Source organism: Manis javanica, chromosome 7 (genome assembly GCF_040802235.1).
Source record: "Manis javanica isolate MJ-LG chromosome 7, MJ_LKY, whole genome shotgun sequence".
Taxonomy (NCBI): Eukaryota; Metazoa; Chordata; class Mammalia; order Pholidota; family Manidae; genus Manis; species Manis javanica.
The window spans coordinates 46,821,697-46,843,655 of NC_133162.1; the positions used below are offsets into that span (position 1 = coordinate 46,821,697).

Genomic DNA, 21,959 nt, shown 5'->3' on the forward strand with positions numbered 1-21,959 from the left:
ACTGACCTCCAGCTCTTGCTCCACCTCTCTGAAATCATTTTCATTAAACTATTCTTTTTACCTGCTCTGGTCCTGTCATCATGTTGGATCTTGTTCGCTTCTTGAGACCCATGTTGCTAACCAATATGATAATGTCCTGGTGAAATCCTTCTAATCATCTGGGTTTTACACTATGCCAGACAGTAACTACAATGGTAAAATATGTTCCCAGCCTGGGCAAATAACCTTTAAAGCCAAAATCAGTCAAAGGGAGAAATAAAGTGGGAGAAACCCATTTATTACTAAAAGCAGTTATCTACTTCTGCTTGCCCATGTCTCTTGCAACCTGGCTGCAAAAAGGGCCCCACCAATCCTCTCTGGTCCAGATCTGCCTTTGTTCCCCTTGTAATCACTTACTGATATGGAGATGAACTACATCTCTCCACCCCTTGGAAACACATTGTTTTGGAGATGCACCAAGGCCAGGCAAGAGAATGTTGAAATATTGCAGATGGAGATTCTGGAAATATTACAATTTTACCCACACAGACTTAAAATACAACTCAGATAAATACATTAAATTTCCACATTTCAGTATCTTGTACGTCAATTGTTTTTAAATCTATCTGTGCCCATATAGGGTTATATATCCATTAAGAATCTAATGAGAATTTTGGACACTCTCAAAAAAAAAGTACATGGAGAATTTATTTTGCATTTGGTTCCATGTGTTAGGAAGGAAAGGACTCATCTTGGTGTCACAGGGAAGTCAGATATAGTGAGACGAGAGACCAAGGTCAAGAAAGCAAAGTAAGTTTTAATACACTGCATAGAGTAACAGAGCAGGCCTGCCTAAGACAGACAGGCATGGATACGCATTCTGAGGCTTTTATGTGATTTTGGCAGGGCAGAGAGGTCCTTGATTGACAGCTGTCAGCTGTCTAGGCTTGTTCTGATTGGTGAAATGGGGACAGGGGCTGTGCTGTGCCTGTGCCTCATGTTTCTTATCTGGGGGCACCCTGGACATTTCCTGAGTCACTCTTGGACCCTGTGGCTTTATCTGATTAACTCTTTGTGTCATTTCTGGGTTCTATTTGATCAACTCCCTGAGTCATCTTTGGGGGGCCCTTTCTCCTTTTCATCCTGCTCATTTCTGTCTTTCTGCCTAACATATGGATCCTCTGAAGCCCATCAATACATCCTTAAAAAATCATAAATCAGTTTCATGTCAAATGTCCAGAGACCACCTTCACTAGAAACACCTGAAATGTGGTTTAAAACTGCAGTTTCTTTAACTCTATCAGAGACCAACAATTTCAGTGTTTCTAAAGTGGGAAATCATTATGTTTGACAAGCAATCCTGACACTCTTACATCTATTAGCGTTTACAAGTTGCTGTTGTAGTTCCTGAAGTAGTAACCATTTTGGCATGTTGGGCACAGGTGGATCATAGACACAAGGTTTGGAAAAATCTAGAAAATAAATCTCCCAGAAATCAGAAGCAAGTCTGGAAGTGACTTTATTAGCAGTGGAACAAACTTGAAAATAATGCAGGATCCATCATATTGACAGAACTCATACTGACCTCGATGAAACTCCCAGGGAAATCCATTGTTAAAAAGACTTGAAAATAGATTTTGAGGTTCCAAGTAATTTGGTTGTTCTAAATACTTAGCATTTCCCTTCATAGTTCAGATTCAGTTTTCCATTACTCAACCTGAAAAGAAGATTATGAGAAAAGTCAAGGGTCAAGTAATTGTATCACCACCATAGACAATGTGATTATTTAACAACCACATGAGAAAAGGCAGGCCTCAGCTCTGGCTCGTCTGGGTCACCTTGACTACTCTGAGAATTCATGCACTTTATACAGACCTTTCTTGTCCTTGCACCTTATCTATAAAATGAGAGAATGGGTGTCCTGTGTCCCTTCCAAGTCTAACTTTTAGACTATAGGAGACACTTACCTTAACATTTATTTCTGCAATAACGATTCACCAAGCACTCAGTAAATTTGGGAACTATTAAAAATGAGAAAAGTATAATTTTCACTTTCTTCCTACCTTCATAGATAAACATTCATTAATTTTGAAAGCTGAGATATCTCTTTTTTTGCCATGTGATCTAATTTTTAAAAGCCTTCTAATCATCTTATTATTTATATAGAGAGTTGTTTGAATGGCTCATCAGATCCAACCTTTAATGTTGTTATTCAAGTTTAAAATATGTTTTAGTGGTCAACACTAAGTAATCCGTGGGATTCATAATGCTCTTCATTTTCTCTGATATATTTTGATTGTTTGCTGTCTTCTGCAAAATGACAGCTCCATGGAAGCAGTAGGCAGGAGATTCGGTTTGTTTTGCTCACTACCTTACCTCTAGTGCTTAGAGCAATTCCTGGCACATAGTGTGTGTTTAATAAATACTGGCAGATGAATGACTCAATAATATATTTATTCCTACTTAAAAGCTGAATGTATCACATTTTCTCAGAAAATGAGTTTACTATTCAAGTGCTAAATATCCTGTTATGTTTCCTTTGGACAAAAACCAAAGGCACATTTGAGAGAAAACTAGAGACACAGAGAAATATGTTCTATTACTCCCTCTGGATAAGAATAGCACTTCCTGATACAATGAAACATAACATCCTCTTAACTTTTTGCTTCATTAAAGAGGCAGTGGTTGCCACAGGTCTTCCCATCAGAGCCACAGACTGGCTGGTAGGCAGATTGACAGTTTGTATTTCCAGCTGGGTTCTTGTTGCTGGTACTGCCAGTCTACATTAATGTTTAAGACCATTAGGTGAGTATAGGGAACTTAATTTAATTCTGATATTGTAATAAAATTAATTTTTGATTAAGCATTGTGCTAAATCAATCATTTTGCTGGTCCTTTGTATTTTTATTTAATCCATGCAACAATACTGAAAGGAAAGTATATTGTGCCCTATAGTATAGTCTCAGGCACACAAGGCATTTAAGTGACAAGCCCACAACAATATGAGGATTAAATACCCATGCTGGGATCCAAACCCTGAGTTATCTGACCCTGGAGCCCCTATTCTTACTACATGCCAGACTGCTTCCACTTTAATTCTTTGTAGACAAGCCATTCCCTACCTGAGGAAGCAATAATTAAGGAAAAGTCACATACATATCCAAATACAAAACACAAATGGCCATAATTTTTTGAGCCTTTCTTATTTCATATCCCGTGAAAGAAAATGAATCAGGAGGTAGAATTTTGCAGAGTTCAGTTGAGTAGTACTTGAAGCATTTTCTCAGAATCAAGTTATAGAATGACAAAAGCCTGCGAACACAAAGAAGCTTTGACTAGCTGATGAGGACAGAGACACTACTTGGAAGGGTGAGGAACTTCAACAGAGGGCTCAGCATTCTTAGAACTGAGGAAGATGAACAGGTCTCCTGGTCTTTTCCATTGGTTCTAGGTGACCATGTTTTTCATATACTAATCCATTACTTTCACTCACACATACTCTGTGAAATGGACAGGATTAGCATCCCTATTTCAGAAAAGAATATACAACTGAGAAATTTTAAGTGACAATCCAAACACTCAGAAACCTGCTGGTGGTGACATTAAGATGTGGATGATATGAATGTCCCTGGGAAATTACTGCTTCATGCCAGCCTAGACATAGACCAGGAGGGACAGGCATATTTCATTTGAAAGGGTGTTGAGGAATGATAAGTTATGAGTTATAAAACTCAGTTTCTGTTAAGATAATATGATGTAGGAAGTGTTCTGGAAAACTGTGTTGGATGTATTAAGTGTAGTGTCTAGGGTCATTGTTAAATGGATTTAGGAGTCTGGTGGTTGGGAGAAAGACTGGCTAGGGAGGCAGTGCCCAGCAGGACTGAGAAGGGAAGAGACGAGTCACGGATGTGTGCATGTTTGCAGTGATGACTTCCAAATATCACTTGTTCACTCATCTGACAAATAGCTCACGAGAATCTTTTATATACCTGCCTTGTTCTAAGATCTGGGGATATCATTGAAAAGAAATGCCACGTTCTTTAAGGAGTTCATGATACAATTGAATAAACAAATCAATTACAGAGCCATATGACACAGTCTATGTTAACAGATATCTTTAGATTTTTAAATACTAATTCATGGAAAATCAAACGATTCTGTACAATGTGGATGATGTCTGAGCGAGAGTGACATAAAATATCCAGTAATGTCCAATCATGGACATGGTTTAATCATGAAAAGTTATTCAACCTTCTCCACATCACAGAACCCTTTCCAGTATTCCTAACCTTACCCTACAGAGGATGCCATCATAAACATTCCAGACATGCTTAGGAATTTGGATTTTATCTTCTAGGTAGTGTGACACTACTGAGAAATTTTCAACAGGGGAAAATTAATTAGATTTGTGCTTACAAGTAGCATGTAAGTGGTTTGTAGATCATGGGCATGAAAGTTAAACTTGGTGGAGATATGGGCTCAGTTAATGAGGATCTGAGCTAGTTCAGTATAGGTAGAAAGGCTGGAGTGGAAAAGAGAAGGCAATGAGAGATGAAATGGAAGGGCATGCTTGCTACTCCTTAATAATCATAGGTGTATACAAAAACAATCATCTCTAAATTCTCTCTCATTTCATTGAATTAGTGTCATTAGCATTTATCATTAGTACAGTGTTTCTGTTAACTATTTCAAGGCTTGAAAATATAATGGCTGAGGTAAGTTACAGAGGGAAAAAAAGAAACTAACAATCTCCTGAATCTCCTTTATATTGTGATTCAAAAGGTTGTCTACACTTTTTCTTTCTTGTTGAGTTTAAAACGGTCTTGATCTCTGTTGTTGCCTTGACAATCCTGGTTTTCCTTGGTGGCAAAAGATCCTGGTTTTCCTTGGTGGCCAGAAGCTCCTGGCTTCTCTTCCTGGCCAAAAGATCCTGGCTTCCCTTGCTGGCCAGAAGATCCTGGTTTTCCATGGTGGCATGAAGATCCTGGTTTCCCTTGCTGGCCAGAAGATTCTGGCTGCCCTTGCTGGCCAGAAGATCCTGGTTTTCCTTGGTGGCCAGAAGATCCTGGCTTCTCTTCCTCACCCAAAGATCCTGTCTTCCCTTGCTGGCTAGAAGATCCTGGTTTTCCATGGTGGCATGAAGATCCTGTCTTCCTTTGCTGGCCAGAAGATCCTGGTTTTCCTTGCTGGCCAGAAGATCCTGGCTTCCCTTGCTCATTAGAAGCCTCTGGATTCCCTTCCTCATTAGATCCTCCTGAATTCCCTTGCAGACTCCCAGGCTGATTGGAATCCCCTGGTTCTCCTGGCTGGTTGCCATGGTCGTCCTTGCATGTTGCTACCTCCCGGCTTAGTCAATTCCTTCTGTCCCCTTTGAATTTTAGCTTTGTTCGTTCCCTCTAGAATAAGTGAAGAATCTGGACCCTCTTGTAGTTTAAAAACACTTGTTTTCAAAGGTTGGGTTGAAGATACTGGAATATACCATAAACACAAAAATAAAAATGAAGTTATTCAACTTAAAGAATTTAAATCAATAGCATTCATTCCCACAATATAGTATATATTTAATGCCTCTTTGATTTTTTTAACCAAACCTCAAGGCAGAATCTTCCCATTACATCTCATAACCTGAATATTTTAGTCCCTTCATTTTTTTTCTTGACCGTATTACACGGTTTCCAAAAATCATGGGATCAAGCAGGCTTGTCTTATTTCTAAATTGGAATCTGAATTATTTGAACTGGGCTTCATACTATCCCAAATTCCTTTTAATGATTTCCTGATGAATCAAGCATGCGCTGTTTAATGCCTATTAAAACCTTCTCCACATCACAGAACCCTTTCCAGTATTCCCAGCCTTACCCTAGAAGATGCCATCATAAACATTCCAGACATAAAAGCTGTCAGGCATGAGCTCCCCTCTGTACTCTCTTCTCCATCTCTATGCTTTGTGTAGCCAGGTTCTTCTCCCTTGCCCCCATCCTAAAGGCAGCAGTTTCTCTTCTTCAGAACATACTTTCTTTTTCATCAGCTTTAGGTCCACCATGTTCCATAAAGGCCCTAGCATCAAACAATCAACCATACTCTCTCTGGTGGTTGTTTGTTCCTTTCTTTAGTGGTCAAACTCCTCAAGGAGATGATAGTTATTATCTGACTATTTCTTAAAACCTACATTTCATAACTTTTCTACTGCTTTTCAAGTTTATTTTGGAAGTCCATCCATCACTACACACATACACACACACACACACACACACACACACACACATATATATATATTATGTATATATACAATTCATATATTCCAAAATGAGAAGCATCTAGAAAACAATGAATAAGAAAATGGAATGGCTTTGGGGCCACTGAATACAATGGTATCTACTGGGTCTTATGCTTCTTGTTCTCGTTTTGGTACAAATGTTTCTTTTTGGCCTCCTCACCTTTTCCATTTGATGATTCCTCTTTCTTCCCTCACCTTCTTAAGTTGGGGTTTCTTCAAAAGTTTTATTCGGTCAGGCTCACTTTTTTTTTCTTCACAAGGTTCCTTGGTAATTTTTTCAGTGTATACAATCTTAAATGATTTCAATATGAATGGTTCCAAATCTATACCTAGGGTTTTACTTGCATTTGCAATTGCCCTGCTTTACATTTCAGTGAGTGTACACACTTGTGCCTTCAATAAATTTAACTAAAGTTAAATCCATCCTTTGAGCATCCTATGGAAACCTACCGTGTTGGTGGTTAGGGTTCTAGCCCAGGCACAGGAGTTTAGATTAGTAGCCTGGTTTACTAAACTGTAATAGAGCATGGAGCATGGTCTGTGGATGTAATCCAAGCATTCATTCAAATTTACCAAAAAAATTACAACAAATTTAAAGTCTATTACTGTGCCAGAACTATAGTAAGATCAAGAGATACAATTATAAGGTACTTATGGTTCTGCCCTCAAGAAACTGGGAATCTAACAGTAGGTGCAAACAAACAGAAATTTATAGTAGTATGATCAATGCTACAATGATCAATGCTACAATGCTACAATAGATCCAGAGTCAAGATAACAGAGAGTGGGTATCACTTCCCCTTTCTGAAGGAGGTGACACATAAGAAGTATAGGCTATAGTCGGAAAAATGTATTTTCAGCCAAGAAATGAGTACATGGCGTGATTTCTAAGAACCAAACATTGCTCTTAACAAACACTAACTTCAAGTAGACATCAATTAAAATAGAGAAATAGATGAAATGGGAAAGAAAAACAGATTGGTGATCTTTTTAGTTGTTGTGTTTAGTTTTTTAGTAGGTTATACAAGAAAATTGAATCAAATCCTAAAGATGAAAAGGGTAAACAGTTTAAAATAGCTTTCTCTTCCCAATTCCCTCCATCTCTTTCCCTACCTAGAACCCAATTATATTTACCAGGTGTTCCTGTATTATTTCAGATATAGATAATGTACCTTTAAATATACTTGAATGTTTTTCCACAAAATTGGTAGCATACTATATACACTGTTTTATTCCTTATTTTCTCCTTTGACAATGCAATGAGGATATCTCTATGTCAGTACATACAAAGTACCTTAATTATTTTCCCTAATTGGCTGTTTACTATCTCAGTTGTTAAGTTTACCATAATTTATTTAACCAGTCTTCTAGGAATGAGCAGCTAGTTTATTTCCTCTTCTATTATTACAATGATTTCGTGAAAATCCTAATAATACATCATTTTTCATATTTATACATTTGTAAGATAAAAATTAGGGGTGGAATTTTTAGGTAAAAAAGATAACTAAGATATCAGAATGTGGTTTTGATCATCTATTTTTTAATTTAAATTTTTATAAAATAATTATCTTCAATTTTGTAGTGTAATTTTCTCTTCTGATTTTACAAACTCTAAATACATACTGGGCCTTGCTTTATTGTAATAGGCATTCTCTCTTCTTCACCCTCCAGATCAATGTAACCACTACATCTGGTATTAATATACTTTCTTCCAGCAACAAATACCTGCTGAATACATACTAAATGCCATCTAGCAAGACACTGAAGTACATAAGAGATTTGGTATCTGCCATCATGGAACACACATGTCCTAGTAAGGGATATTATCTCTATGCTATTTTTTCTCTAATATATATATATATTATATATATATAATAATATATATATATATATATATATTACTTACTATGTGTGTATATATATATATACACACATATAAAAGAAAGGAACAAATAACCACCAGAGAGAGTATGGTTTTATATACAAAACCATATATATATAATCATATATATATATTCTTTGCTCCTCCCTTTTCCATCCCATCACTTAGCTCTATATTCTTATTTCTTAACTCCGTTACTTCAACAGCTCCCTAAATGGCATCTCTGTACAACTTTTCTCATATGTAATCAATTTTCGATATCACTACAGATCGATATTTCCCAGCAGAATGGTTCTGATCACACCTATACTGAACAATCTGAAACAACTACAATGTTTTCAATGAAAAGAGAACCACTATTTCTTGTGTTCCAACTACAAGGAGCTAAAGGCTATAGGCACTTTACTTTCATTATTTCGTTTCACTAGATGGAAGAAAAAAATTGTCAAGTAAGAGGTCATAATTTGGAGATAAGTTGGATTCTGTTTCATTTATTGTAATCTGACACAGAAAAACATACTATTTGTGCCATTTATTATCTTGAGAAATCTACCTCACTAGCTGAAAATTTCTATATTGAAAACAGATAACCTAACGGTACTAAAGTAAGGAATACAGAAAAGTATATTGAGTGATAGGCACTGAAGAATTCAAGTAATAGTGGCTAGTGCTAGTGTATGCATGATTCCTATAACAATCTGTTATTTCCATTTAAAAAAATGAGAAAACACAGGCTAAAGTAAGTTATATTTTCCAAGAGCACATAAATAGAAAATTGCAAACCCAGGATTTGAACCCCTTTCTATATGACCATACATTCCTAGATGAATATAACCATATCTTTAAAGGTAGATGAACCTGAATATTCACAGACTTCATAATCCTTTTAGACGAGTTTTCTTTCCACTGTAATGCTTTGCTTTCCCTCTTCCCTTGCCCCTGCTTCTCTTAAGCCACACCAAACTATTCATTGTTATATCACCCAGTTACTGGTTTTATGCCTCTTGTCTATATTTATGTCATCTGAAATTATTTCTTCCATCTTTCTGTGTGGCAGATATTTCCCATTTAAAAAATTTCTGACAAAGTATTACTAAATCACTCAATATTTCTACTTCTTTACTTTGAGAGTTGAAAGGAAAGTCATTGAATGTGACTTTTCTTACCTGAGAATATGGCCAAGAATATGAAGGGAAGGAAAATGGAAGTCCCCCTATTAGAGTCAGTTGTTTCAGACTTGGTTGTTGGATGGTTCTAAGGATAACTCTTTAGTGGATGCTTTCTGAATAAACCATGCTGATCACCACCATGTTATATATTTGAAAAATCCTCCACCCTAATTGCTACACATTGTCACTTTGTTAAAAAATTACAGAGTAATGTTCACAAACTGGAAGGTGTTGCTTCTTGAGTGGATTGTCATTTTTAAAATTAGCTTCACCCTCTAACTCCCATAATAACCAGACTTTAATATGCTTCTATCACATATCTTCCTCACAGAAAAAAAAAGAAAAAAAGGTGAAATACATCTGGGAAAGTGGTCAATTCAATGTTTCCTTTTTTATTGTTGATAGATGACTTATCTTCAGTCAATACTGCTATTGACCCCATACATTTTTATATTCACAATAAGATTCCCATGACATTTTCCAGCAAATGAATTATGTGCCAATTATTTACCTCTAATTATATTTTAAAAGCAAGTAAAAATGCATTGAGTGTTGGTCATTAGTAAGTGATGAATGAATCTAGTATGGAATGATGATAGGTAACGTATTTTTAAGAGGTAACAAGGTACAATAGATCTCACGTTGGAAAACAACATTACACCACTGATTGGCCCTCATGCTTCAAGCTATTATGCCAAACAGAAACTGCTGTGAAAATAACGTTGGGCTCTTAGTCTGTCATTAACTCAATATTATAAAACACTGGAATATTGTATTCAAGACTGGTTGCCTTATATAAGAGAAACTTGAATTAATGGAATCTTGTCCAAAAGAAGATGACCTTGATAAGTGAGGTCTAGAGGCCATATGGCATGAGGTTGGTTTATGGCAGGCGGAAATATAAGCTTGAATAAAGGCTGACTTGAGACTGATGTTGCCACTGGGTTCATCACTGAAGGGCATTGACATGGAAAAGGAAGTTATTATTTTATCTGAGTAGATCCAGATGGAGATGCAGGATAAACATTTATGTCTTCTAAAGAAAATTTCAGTTTTGGGAAGGGAGGTGAGCTAGATGATTCTTACAATCCTTTCCAATTCTAAAATCCTCAGATTTAGTGTTTCTGGATTGTGTTTGTTTTTCACTTTAGCTTACTTAGAAGAGAAATTTTGAAAATGAAAAATAATTTCTTTTAACAAAGCCAACAATTTCATGACATCAAAAAGGACTGGTTTTAAATTTCTATAGTAAGCAGGAAACATTGTTTACTCCTACATAAACATTCTCAGTACTGACCAGGATTCATATAAATGTCAAAAGAGGCTTAGTGAGCCAGAACCTTGGATTATGCATATATATATACTTCTTTTAAAGATCAGATAATTTCTACCAAAATTTCATCATGAAGAGTTTCAAAATACAAACTGAAAGAACTGTACAGTGAAAACCCATATACATGCCACCAAGATTCTTCAGTTAGTATTTTGCTACATTTGCTCAACCATATGTTGATCAAAGGGTAAATTTGATGCAAGTTGTTTTCATATCCAGATATTTATATCAGAACTCAGTGCAGTAAATTTCCAAATATCAAATGGACCACAATAACTGTATTTGCAATTTGCCTAAACAATGCTTTTTTACATACTTAATGCCATCGTCTGTCTTACCTATGGTTTTTAGTATACTAGCACTGGCACACAGCAGACATAAATAGTATGATGTGAGTGCCTTGTACTTGAGGATACTGCAATGAGACAATAAAGTCTCATGAAGCCTATGCTCTGTGACCTCAGAGACTACCTCCACAGGTTAGTTGAAGAATTTCTTGGTTGCATTAAGGCACTGTTCTCTCTCTAGTTTCCAAACCATTCCAAAGGTCCTTTGAATAATTGCTTTTAATCCTCCAATTTCTTAAGTGAACATTTAATTTCTCCTTTAACGATGAGAATTCTCCCACCTTTAGAATTGTCTTCCATTATCTTCCTTTACATTTGGAAATATGGTCAAAATTCTGTCTTGGAGTAGGCTCAGAAAATGCTCACCATGGCCACACATTAGGGAAGGGGGAGGGTATCTCACATATCTTGGATTGGGATTCTAGGTCAAGGCTGTTCTTTCAGTAGTCATCATATTTGGGTAGAAGTAACAATAGCAACGGGGTCAGATGACCTGAGGTATCTGTTCCCCTCCTTTTTAGCTATGTGATCTTATGCATGTTATTCTCTCTCCATTTCTCTTTTTTTCTAATTTTTTCTCCCTCTTTTTTCCTCCTATCTACTTTTCCTCTTATTTCTAATATCACAATAATAATACCCCACTGAAGGAGTATTTTAGTGTGATTTTGTGGAAAAACTTCTTATGTGCAATTTAGTGACCTTGGTTTCTGATTGCTAACTTTTATAGTTTTCTGTGTCCAGTTACCTGATTTGATCCTATCAAATCACTTGTCATGCAGCCAGAGGGAAGGGAACTTTGAACTCCTTTTTAGCTTTCTTTTGTTGAATGCTAAGCCGCTATGTTTCCTTTCAGTTCTTCCTTAGAAAAGAGTAGGACATGTCGTGTTTGGTTCTTTGGGCCCCAAGAGGTGGGTAAAGATCGAGCACAGTAAAGGAAGGAAGGCATCTGCTGTATAGCATTCATCGGGATATTCAGATGTAGACATAGATAGGTTGACCTGAATCCAGCAGAAAAATTGAGTATTTGGTCAGGACTTTTAAATATAATTAATAATACATAGAAAACATAATTCCTCTTAAATTCAGTATCACCTTGCCAAAGTTGTCAGAGCCAGACTTGCCAGTTTGTTACCAAGTCTCATCAAATACTTCAAAGTATTAGGAAAGATGCCAAAGGTCAAGCAGTAGGTAACTGCTACCTAATGCAAGGCCCTTTGCCATTTCTCACCTGACTTACTTATTTGATCATTTCACCCAGTCTGCACCCTTATGGAGGTGTTAGTTTCAGAACGCCAAGTCATGAAGGGTAGCACATACTTGAGATAGAAGCTTGGGCAACTTCTCTGCTTTGGGCATCAATTTCTTCATCACAGAATTTCAATGCAAACTGAAATTCAAATGTATTCAACTTCATCATTTATTGAGATGATGCATATATCTGACACACACACTTACATGTCCCATTAATGTTAGCTATTGTTATTATACTTAGGTAAGCATCTGAGATTAGAAACATAACCTCTGCCAACTTCATTTTAGTTGAATACACACGCGGTAACTACAGAACAGTAATAAAAAACAGTCCATAATAATAATAGTCATGGACTAAATTGGCTATAATAGGCACTTACTGACTTATTCTTGAAACTTTCATAATGTGGAAATTTTTTGATGTGCAAGTTTGCAAATTTAGGGATAGAATCTGAAATATAATCTCTTTCATACCCCCAGATTACCCTATTTATCACTACCACCATAAATTATTATAGTGACTTTTCTTAAAGATCTCATCTTCATACTTAAAGAGAAAACAAGTTAAATGACTTGGTACCATGTCGCTCATCAGATTTGTTAGTTTCAGCCATTCAGGTCCAGGTTTTCTATAAGTCATTTCTCAGACCTTACTTCCAGTTACCCTCCATATCATGTCCACTCCTAATCAGTCTTACAATTATATTTCAAAGGAAGTAGCATGTTTTTCAAGTATTATTTACAGAACTTGACACCAAAAAGTTCTCCATCACTCTCGTGCATGTCACACCTCTCCTAAAGAGGTGCTCATGCCCCCTTCCTGCCCTCAACCCCGAGCCAGTCATGTCATGTGGCCATCAGAACAGTGGATGTGAGGACATACCGATTTTAGGTCTAAGCCGTAAGAGTCTGGCAGAGCTGGTTGAGAGATTATGGAAAGAGAGACAAAGGCAAAGACAGAGAGAGGAATCTCTGTAGCCACCCCACTGAAACATCAGAGCTGTAACTGAAGTCATTGTGGATCCCAGCAGAGCCACTCAGCCAGCATACAGAGCAGAAGTAGATCACACCTGCTGAGCCTGTACAAACTGCACAACTGTGGGCCAATAAATGACGGTTTTTGTTTTAAGCCATTAAATTAAAGGTGATTTGTTGTGTAGCAATAGATAATTGTTATAATATTCTTGACAAAACAATGATTATTTTTTCACATTGAATCAAGACCCCATAGTAACTATAATAGGTACCATTTATTGAGGTACTTTATATGCTTTTAATACTTAATTTAATACTTAAAACATTACTTTAGTAGTACTAACTATTTAGTGAGGAAAGTGGGAATACCTTCCTAGAAAGAGAGTCTTGGAAAATATTCGAGATTAGCCTGTGAGTTCTTCAGTTGGAGATCAACTGGTCTTTGGTACAGTTTATAGTTTCGAGTGTAAGTCAGGGCTGGAAAGAAATCTTGGTGCAGCAATATGGAAAAGATTTCTGAGTCTCCTCTAGTATACACTGGGTTATACCTCACATATTAATGCTAGTTTACATCTCTGATATCAAGGGCAAATCCTTGCTCAGTGGAGATATGGGAAAACCTCTAGCATAGTTATTTTTAATTTGGGATAAATGGTTCCATTAGTCTATGGAACAAAATTTACTGTGTATATATATTTTCATTTCCTGAAGAGCAAGCTTGTGGATGCCATTGTATTTTCAAAATATCTGTGGCCATGACAAACCACACAAACAAATCAGTTCTATAATCTATTGATTGGGCAGTTCCCAAAAAAGAAATCTACAAAAAACAAAGTCTACAATTTTTTGGCATATTACCTGTTATTTTAATACTTTTTTCTTTGAATTGATCAGCTATTTCTGCTTACAGCCATTTTAATATTACTTGTTTATTGGCTACTTATATTTTTCTAAATACATCTTTAAACAAATGTATTACTATTAATTTTTTCCAGCCAGAAGAGCATATTACATACTAGATAGCAGAAATACCAGTTAGGTACTTAAAAAAATATTATGTTACTACTTCTACTACCACATTTTCCAAGGATTTTAGGATGTTAACATTTTTATTTCCATGCTTTATACACTGATCAACACCTACTATATGCAAAGAGCTTTGGGAGATGTCTTAATTACAGAATTACACACCTATAATATACCTTAAAGAACATCCAGCCCAAATCTCAGATTTTACTTATGTGAAAGGGAAGATCAAGAAAAAAATCTCTAGTGTTCCAATGTAATGGCAGAGCTTGGGCTAAATTCCTACTCCAGTGTTCCCTCCTCCGTGCATTTGCTTACCGTACAATGGCCACAGAATATAAATAGCCACATGTACAAATATAGGTATTATGAGTGTATGTGGCCCTGTATGTGCTATGGCCAGGTCAGATACGGACAGCCTATGATGTCTGATGCCATCACATACTTGAGGCTGTTTTCCAGACTCAGAGGTCTTGGAACAGTGAGCTTGGGCCCCGCGGGACCCCACAGCCCTAAATGTGGCTGTAAAAGGGAAAACAGATTGCCCAAGGACATAAGGTTTTTTTGTTCTCATATCATCTCTGTCGTACTTGTATCCTGATTCACTGGTCTTTTCATAATATTTTGCTTTCTATTTCTATATCCTATATTAAAAATAACTAATATTTATTTAAAACTTACTAAGGACCAGACACAGTGCCAAATACTTTACATGAGTTATGTCATTCAATTCTTAAAATAACCTATTATATAGATATTATTTTTGTTTCTCTAATGAGAAACAGAGATTAATGTCATAGAATTACATTGTGAGAGAGTCCGTGTTCTAAATTTTTTCTCTTAATTACCATAAAATGCCACCTGCTTGTATCAGAACTCAAACAATACAACAGGCTCTTTATCTTTATCAGATGTCACCCACTTGGTGTAGGATGACACTCCAGGGTGTGTTGGGGGATGAATATTTCATAATTGGCCTTGCAGGTTTAATGATCACAGTTCAAATACTCAGACCTATTTATTTCCTTTGCTTTTCATTGGTACCTTGAAACACTTCAGACACTAACTTGTTAATAAGTCCATGAGAAGAAAAGAGTATTTACACAATTCTTACATTAAGGGTCAGTTTGCCTGAATTTAAATTCTGTCTCTGTCTCTTATTGACTTGGTTACTGGTCACAGATGTCTGTGCATCGGAGTGCTCTTACGTAAGGTAAATATTAAAATAATACCTATCTCATTGGGTTTTTGTGAAGATTTAATGAGTTAATATATATAAAGTGCTTAGAACGGTGTCTGGTACATAGAAAACACTGAAGCGCTCCACGAATGTTAGCTAATATTACTGCATCCAGAAATTGACATTAATGTAAGCTGACATTTAAGGTATTTTAAATGATTGCTGATACAGCTGGTGATATTCTATTGTAAGAAGGCAAGCCTAGGAAATATTTGAAGGAAAAGAATGTGAAAAGGGAAGTGGAAGGGGCGTGCACTGTGTGTCCCTCTGTGTGTGTGTGTGTGTGTGTGTGTGTTTGTTTCAAGGTTGTTTGAAGGAAAAAGAAATATTACCACTTGGTAAAAGTGATAAAGAGGCAAATACTAACTCACTATAAAGAAATCGTTCTCTATTGACGGAGTGGGCTGCTTCTTTAGATTGTGAGTTTTCCAAAATCCAAAGTACTCAATGGGATGCTCAAAACTGTTGTGGCTTAAAGAAGAAAAACAAACCTCACGTGCCATCAGGAAGCAGAACCTGTGTAAAAGTGAAGCTGATCCTGGGGCACTATGTGAATAACTCATCTAAAGGATCAGAAGTCAGCCAATTGTGGCTTAGTAAGGAATATGGGCACTGGGTAAGCAGATTTCATTTTTTAAGAGTTTCCAAAAATCCAGTTTTTTACGAGAACTTTTTCAATTTTTAACTTTGGCATCTAACTGAAAAACAGTATCACCATGTAATCTAAAACATCCCTGAGCCACATGCAGCCATTTTGCCATTTGTTGGAGACCTCTGCCTTAGAAGCAGTGTGTTAAAGCATCTAATTGAAGTGCCCTGTCTTGAATTCTGACCTTGCATTTTCCACATACTCGTCAGAGTCTTTGGAAACAGCCTTCTCAAAGACACCACTTTCTCACCATGTTCTATTGTTTTCTTCTTCTACTTAGACTCTTACTCCCTTCTTTTCAGCTGGCAAATTTCTCTTATGTCCTGGATCAGCTAAAATGCCATCCCTTCTGTGAAGTCTTCCTTTAATGCACTTCAGTTATTTCCTGTGACTCTTAGGATGAGATCTGAGTGCCTTGGCTGAGCTCCCAGGGCTCTTTATGAACTGGCTCCCATTACCCTTGATGCTGCCAATCTTATTTGCATTTCAAGGCTTTGTGGTTTTTTTTTTTATTTTGCATTTTGTTGACTTTATGTTTGTTCTCTTTGCTTAGAACACCCTTCCCACAAATCCCCACATGCCTGCATCCTTCTCAGCTGACAGGATTCAGAGTAACCAATTTCAAATAATTCCTCTTTCCAAACTGTACTGATTGTATCTCATCACATGTCTCAATTTTGTTTGCTTTCTAAATGCATGAATAACTGAAAGGTATTTTCAAAATCTATTTTTGTGCACCCACTTAAATTCAAAAGTGGAAGATTCTTTAATGTAAGGATCTTGTCTTTGCAGTAGTATCTCATCTACCATGAGCACTGAATAATTATTTGTGAAATTAATCAATGGAATGCTTCATTCCCTGGGTTTTTTAAAACTATATTTTAGTTAGTATATATATATATGCTCTCCAAATTGTGAACACTCTTGAAGATGTTGAACTTGTCTGTCCATTTTTAGGTTTCTAAGCATCCACAACATACCAATCAACATATACTTTCAACCTTTCTCACAGCCACACATTTAAAATGATAGCATGTTATGTATTGTAAATAATACTGCAGTAAACCGATAAAACCAGAGACAACTAGCCTAACAGCTTCAGGTGTCCCACAACCTGTTCAGCTGCCCCAGCAATTGACGTGACCAACATTCTGTCTCAGTTCTTTCTTATTTATTGTCTTAACATCCAAGCTGAGAAGCTCTAAGACAAATTCAGTGTGTCCCTTAGGGCAAAATGCTTCCTGAATATACCATATACCATAGAATACTAATTTATGTCAGATGGTGTATGTTTCCTTAGGTAGAGCTTTATTAACCTTGAGTTCATCTGCATAAATTCTGAGGAATTGAGACTGAAAGCACCAATTGGAGAATTCCCGACCAGAAAAGTGTGGTAATATTCTGTGCCCTGTGATCGTTTTCAGGTTGCATCATTTCATAGGAAGACAGTACAGCAATTACAAAGATGACTCTATCATTATCTAAAAACACATCAATGTAGAATGTCAGCCAAGATAGCTTTATTGAAACTGCTATCTGTTATGCATAATAACAGAAATACATTGCAAGGAAGTCTGGGTAACAGGGAGTAAACCTGTGGCAAAAGGCAAACCGAGGCCCTTGCAGCATTGCAGCATCAGAGGAAACATTTGCCATCGTGTTTGAAACCAAGCTTTCCATTTCTTTCCCTGAAAGAAAAGCAATGGTGCTCAGAATGAAATGCAATGGAAATTGGTTAAGCCCAGGCTAGATGAACTGGGAAAGGGTACTTGCACTGTCTAGGTCTGCTTGGGGATAATAATAGTGCCTTTTTAAAATAAGAATCATCTGTAAAATACTTAGCACAGTAAGGCTTAATCAGTAATTTCACTGACTCATACCCATTAGCCCAACCTAAGGTTGCTGTTCTAGTAGCTTGCTCCATATGCTTACTTAGCTGCTTTGCAGAATTCACAGCGATTATGGTTAAGTTTGTTCATCAGTACCACAAACTGGTTTATGGATCTTGGTACAGGGTTTTCCACCTGTAGCTAGTTGCTCATAGTTGCTACAAAAAGCCTGTACTTTAAATGAAGTTCTTTTTTTATTTCATGAATAATGGCATTGATATCAGTAGCTTTATCAAAGAATGAAAAATATGCTAAATTTATGCTTAGAAATTCTTTTAAAAAGCTTATATTTTATCATTACAATTAAAATACATGTTGAAAATAAAAAGAAGTAGAAGTCATATGTAGTCTTAGTGCCCAAGAATACCCTTTCTTAGCATTTGCTATTTTTATTTCTATCTCTTTTTTATGCATTATTTCCATTTATATAATATTAAAAATAGAACCACACTGTATTTATGTTCCATTTATTCTTTATCATTTACCATTTCTATACCATTATGCACATTCTGAAAAGTGTGATTTTGTGGTATAATTCACCACCATAAATATATGAAATGATTTACTTTACTAATACTTCATTGTTGTATGTTTCTTTTGTTTTTACAGCAATTGGGCTTGGAAGACCATTTTACATATAAAATGCTTGTAGATAACATAATATAGGGGGGCACAGGGAAAGCAGTAAAGCACAGAGAAGACAAGTAGTGACTCTATAGGATCTTACTATGCTGATGGATAGTGACTACAATGCGGTGTGTTGGGGGGACTTGATAATATGGGTGAATATAGTAACCACAGTGTTGCTCATGTGAAACCTGAGCATAAGATTGTATATCAATGATACCTTAATAATAAAAAATACTTGTACATTCTGTGTTTTCTTAGAGTATGTTTTTATAAGAAGAATTGTCTCAAATATTGCAATGTTTAAAGGCTTCCAATGCTGATTATCAAATTGCTTTGTCATAAGTGTGTTTTCAAGTATAAATTACTTCTCTTTCTCAGAATTTCTGGAGATATTTGTCTACACCCCTCTTTTATATCACCCCTCAACCCATCTGGCAGCATATTACCTTTTTATCCAATTCCTGGGACAGCTCCTGGTTAAAGTCAAATGTTGAAAAATATTTGTTGAATGAATGGGAAAAAAAAGAGCAGTTAGGGTGTACATTGCAGATAACAGTATTACAACTGACTTGCTTAATTGGCAATGATTCTTAGAAAATTCACACCACACCATTCAAAATCCTACGCAGTATGGCTCCTCTATACATTTCCAATTGTGTCTCTATTCTGTCCCAAATAAAAATATCTAACATTTATGGAGTGCTTACTATGTGCTATGTACAGTACTAAATACTTTCAATGTAATTATCCATTTTAATCTCCTCAGCAGGCCTATGGAGTTGATATTATCATGACCACCATTTTAGAAATAAGGAAAACAAGACCTAGAGAAGTTCAGCTTTTTCAAGCTCACATAGTTATTAAGTTGTAGAACCAGAATTCAGTGAGGAAAGTCTAACTCCAGAGCTTATGTTCTCAGCCATTACACCATTATGGCCATATAAGAACCCACTAATTTAACCATATTGGTTCATTAATAACCCTTGAAAACTCTTTGCTTTTTCACAACACTATACAACTCCTTCCTCCTGGAATAAGTTTTCCTTTTCATATCATTCTTTAAGGTACATCTCAATACTGTCTCATACTCTGAAATTTTCCTAGTAGCACTCAGGCAAAAGCGAATTGCTCCTGTTTCCAAATGCCTACAACTGACACCAACCTTCAGTAGCACAAACATGTTATCTTTTTTTTTACCTTTTTTTTTCTATTTTGAATGCAAACTCCTTAAGGAAAGGGATCATAAAATATTTATATATATAACAATAGTTCTATCATGGATTTCTTCATTAGCTGTCTCTCTCTCTACCTGTCAATTATACAAACAATGCATATTTATAATAGAACCTCTAGAAATGCAGAGTCATAGGAAAGGAATTTATTTAAATCGCCCATAATCTATCATCAGGAAATTTGCACTATTTTTGCACAAACTATTTATGAGTTTGTGTATATCCTCCCTGACATTTTCTGTTTATAGATCTCAAAAAAATGATCACCTAATTGATAGCATTTTATAAAATGTTTTTCAAACTTGAAGTATGCTTTCAATACCCTACTATGTCAAGTAATATATATTCTATATTACCATTTTGAGTAGTTACCATGTGTTGTACAAATTATTAAGCATTTGGTTTGTTTTCATGTTTTTTGCTAATGCAAACAACACTGCCAGGAATATCTGTATAATGTATTTTTGGTATATTTCCAATTCTTTCCTCAGGATAGATTTCTAGAACTCAAATCTCTGTGTTTGCATTTGTCTTTTAAAAGAAGTTTGATGAAATTATCAAGTAAAAAGTCAGGGATTATTTTTTCATATTTCTGTTTTCTTTGGGCCTTGAACATAAGAGATTCTCAGTAAAACTTTGTTGAATAGTGGATGGATAGGATAAACATTACCATAAAATTATAGAATTTAATAGATAAACTGGAATAAACTCTGAAAATTTTTCTCATAAGTGATAACAAACTTTGAGTGCCCACTTTTCTATCCTTCATTTACCCCTACTTCAACCAGAGAAAGTTTGAATTTATCTGGTATCATCTCTGTATGTTGAGATTTTGCTTCTGATTTTATTAAATCAAAGGACATTTCTTTGAAAAATAATAAGTTCAGCATTTTAATTCTGTAGATGGGGGCACAGAGGCTCACAGAATATCCTTCTGGCAGATATTCTTACAGTGTCTCACATGATGTGGTGACAGAGTTAGAAGTAGGTCTTAGATATACCATTACATTGTGCTCTTCTAGTTCGCTTCTTATCTTTATTTATTTATCATGTTGATGACTGGAAACCATTTTTCTTAGAGTCTACCTTTGAATACTAGTTCCCTCCTCTCAAGAAGTTTCTATTTATTCTTATATATCTGTTTGCAAATTATTTGGCATTAAAATATCATAGCAATAATGCAGTTTATAAAGTTGAAGTAATGATACAGTTGCAATAATCTTCAAAATGTATTTCTAAACTTAAAAGTTCAACAAGAAAATATGTGACTCCACCAACCACTTAGGAGTAATTCAAAGAAAGTGGAAGATGATTTTCAAGCTCTTTTCCACCATTAAGAAAAATGCATCTGCGCCAGGGATGATGACACTGTCTAAATGAGGGTGCCCTGCCATCATTCCCCCTTCTCACCAGATCAGCCATATGAACTCAGGAGGTTTTAACGGAACAGCCCCTATACTTCACATCTCGAGATCACCACTGTCAAGACAACCTCCTGGAATAGAAAAGGGCCCCTGGGAGAGAAGCACATATGTGGCAGCCTCCCTGGCTCACAGCCTCTGCAAGGAGAGAAAAGACACTGGCAAATCACAACAGCTCAGAGGAATTCCAGAATTTTTTGTTAAAATTATCCTTACAGATATTCCATTACAACTCTCTTGCTTTATGAATGAACAACTGAGGCCCAGAGAAGGGAAAACAACTGCTCCAGGACACACAGTGTGTTGCCTGCACACCTGAGCAAGAGGCTGGTCACGAAGTCCTTTTCACTTAATTTGCTGTTTATGATTTCTGTGGCTTTTATCCAGTCATGCTGCTCACTTCTTTAATGTTTACCTTAAAACTAGGCTATTACTGAAGAAAGGAGGGCAAACTCTAGATCTAGTCTTTGTCAAAGAGGCATGCATTTAATCAAATAGAAGTTGAAAATTCCAAAATCTAGAAGCCATGTAAATAAAGAAAACTCAAGACAAAGGGCAGACAAGGTCTTAATACAGTAACTTAATTCAAAATAATTTTGAGATCATTTGAAAAAAATCATGTGATTTGTCACCATCCCCACTAACATTACTAATAATAT

At 36.0% G+C, this 21,959-nt stretch overlaps 1 protein-coding gene and 1 pseudogene across 1 annotated transcript in view; one reads left to right on the forward strand and one right to left on the reverse strand.

Annotated features, from left to right (window-relative positions):
• The window catches only part of LOC118969226 (uncharacterized), a 91,471-nt gene that overhangs the window by 9,948 nt on the left and 59,564 nt on the right, over window positions 1-21,959 (forward strand). The gene's annotated exons all lie outside the window — the stretch shown is intronic.
• On the reverse strand, window positions 4,767-6,029 carry LOC140850523 (uncharacterized; annotated as a pseudogene).